The sequence below is a fragment of the Solanum dulcamara genome, chromosome 7 (assembly GCF_947179165.1).
Source record: "Solanum dulcamara chromosome 7, daSolDulc1.2, whole genome shotgun sequence".
NCBI lineage: Eukaryota > Viridiplantae > Streptophyta > Magnoliopsida > Solanales > Solanaceae > Solanum > Solanum dulcamara.
In genome coordinates, this window is record NC_077243.1 from 69,988,815 (window position 1) to 69,991,501 (window position 2,687).

Consider the following 2,687-nt stretch of genomic DNA (forward strand, 5'->3'; position numbering starts at 1 on the left):
GTTTTACTAGTTTGATATCTTTTGCATTAAAATGTTTTTGTCATTTACTTCCCGTCTTAGCATATAAAGGTCCAACTATTTTTTCTAAGTCTTGAATAAAATTTCTAGCATAGTTTACAAGGCCTAAGAATTTTTGTATATCTTTTGTATTGTCTAATTTATCCGGCATGTCTAATACTTTTTTAGCTATATGTGGTTGTAATTTTATTTTACCTTCTCTTATTGTTACACCTAAGAAATAATATGTGTCTTACATAATTCTATTTTCTTTTTACTAATGATTATTCCATATTTTACAAATAATCTAAAAATAGTTTGTAGATGTCCTAGATGTTCTTGTATATTTTTACTAAATATTAGAAGGAAAAATTACTAGAAAAACCATTTTATAATAAATAATTACTGATTTTAGCGATACTTTTTATTTATTACCATTTATAACAATATATAACAATATTATGATATATCTACTATGTATTAAAAGTGAATTATGCATGCAATATAAATGTATTATAAGTGTTTTAAAATATATTATACTTGTTTGATAAGAAATTGACATAATGTATTATAAGTGTATTAAAGTATGTGATAAATTAAGTATCCATAAATAAAACTTGTATTATATGAGTTTTATAAATTATTCTCGCTAATATGTATTAAAATTGTATTATAAGTGTTCAGTGAAAAAAATATTATTGCTATGAATAGTAAATATTTTCTTAATGTTGTACATTTATGTAAATTTCCCATATTAGAATATCATCTACATAGACTAATACAAAGTTTTTATAGTCTCCAAATATATCATCCTTTTTCCTTTGAAATATGGGCGGCACTGTCTTTAAATCAAAAGGCATGGCTAACCATTCAAAATGTCCTTCTGGACAAGTGATATATATTTTGACCTCAAAAAAAATTATTGAAAATTTAAAATAGCACTTAAATTGGGGGAAAATAGAAAAAATTCAAAAAATTGAAAAAAAAAGATAAATACAAAAGATGGACAAAGAGAGCGTGCCACATTTTTTTTAATTCAGCTTTATTATCTTCTTGTGTTTGTTTCAAAAAAATGACAGCAGACAAAAAAAGAACTTTTTTTGTAGGCTTTCAACGCTAACTTTTGATGTGGCTAATTATAATAGTACTAATATTTGTGTACCCCTTTTCCAACACAACTAGTCGATGTTCCAGCATCGCCGCGCCCATCTAATGAAGCATATTAACTAAATTAATATATTCATCTTTACCAAAAAAATGGAAATATGGAAAGGCAAAACAGAAGTGTTAAATATCTAAATAACTTGACCAATGGAAAATGCAGTAGCGCCCATGGCCTAATGGATAAGGCGCTTGACTTCTAATCAAGCGATTGTTGGTTCGAGTCCCACTGGGCGTGTAGTTGATACTTTTAATTCTGTATTTTTTTGCTTGTTGGTAGTACTCTGTATTCCATTTAAACTTTTTAACTCATTTTATTTTATTTCACATTCATTAAAAAAATAATATATGAAAAGTATAGTTTCCTAGGTTATTCTTATTTAATAAAGTAAATTGACTTTTTCCAAAATGTCGTGTATTCTTATTTAATATTAACGGAATTGCTGAAAATAATAATCGACTTTAGTTATGAATTTTTAAAGTGATAACTATTTTGCAATAATTTTTTTTAGCTAAAATGACAATCAAAATAGAATGGAAGGAGTAATATTTTATTTAATCTTTTTTGGATTTCTTACATAAAAAAATGAGAATCTCTCGTAACAAAAACATAAAATTGGAATGTGTTTGATATGGAGGGAAAACATTATAGTGTTTAGTTGGTTAATTTTTTTGGAAAATATTTTTTGTAGGAAAACAAATTTGTTAATAATAATTTTCCTAGTGGAAATAGGAAAAACAACTTCATAATGACATTATTCTACACTAATTGTATCTTCCCCACCCTCCAACACACCTCATCTTCACCCCATCTCCAAATCCCCGTCTCCAACACACCTCATCTTCATCCATACCCCTATAGCCCCGTCTCCGCCACCCCTTACCCCCCACATGGCTACATCCCATAGTATTTTTCTAGATTATATAAAAATATTTTTAAGATAATATTGCTTACATACACAATACAAGAAAAAATAAGTAAAAAACCTACTTATATTTTCCTAGAAAATATTTTTCAAAAAAAATAATTTTCATGAAAAAATATTTCCTTCATACCGAATACCCCTAAAAACAAAATTATAAAAGGCTACAGAACTAAATCTCTTGCTTAAGGAAATTTTGAGTAGAATAAAATAAAAGGTTTTGAGTTAGGAAGCACAAGGAAAAATAATTACGTTTAAATCACAATTACTCAATCCTATGAAATATATCAGGATAATTTATTCTTTGCCAAACAATAAACAACTGCTGTTATGAGTTAAGATTAACGTGCCATAAATAAAAATTCAGCTATAATTTTGGTTTTATACAACCGATCGAGTAGCCTTCATTTAGGTTATGTTTAATAATTTAGACAATCTTGTGTTTCGTTTTCCTTAATAGTATGATTTCTTTGTTGAAAAAATCGAGAAATAACAAAATTACTTTTAATTTATATATACTAGATGTTAGTTTTTTTTCTTCATTGTGTGCTTATTTTTGTTATATTTAAAGGGCTTCTTACATAATTATTCGGAAAAAAAAATTCA

The 2,687-nt window shown here is 26.5% G+C and overlaps 1 non-coding gene across 1 annotated transcript; it reads left to right on the forward strand.

Annotated features, from left to right (window-relative positions):
• The first annotated feature begins 1,323 nt into the window (after positions 1-1,323).
• TRNAR-UCU (transfer RNA arginine (anticodon UCU)) lies at positions 1,324-1,396 on the forward strand. Its single transcript has one exon. It is a non-coding gene; the product is annotated as a tRNA-Arg (tRNA).
• Positions 1,397-2,687: the final 1,291 nt, after the last annotated feature.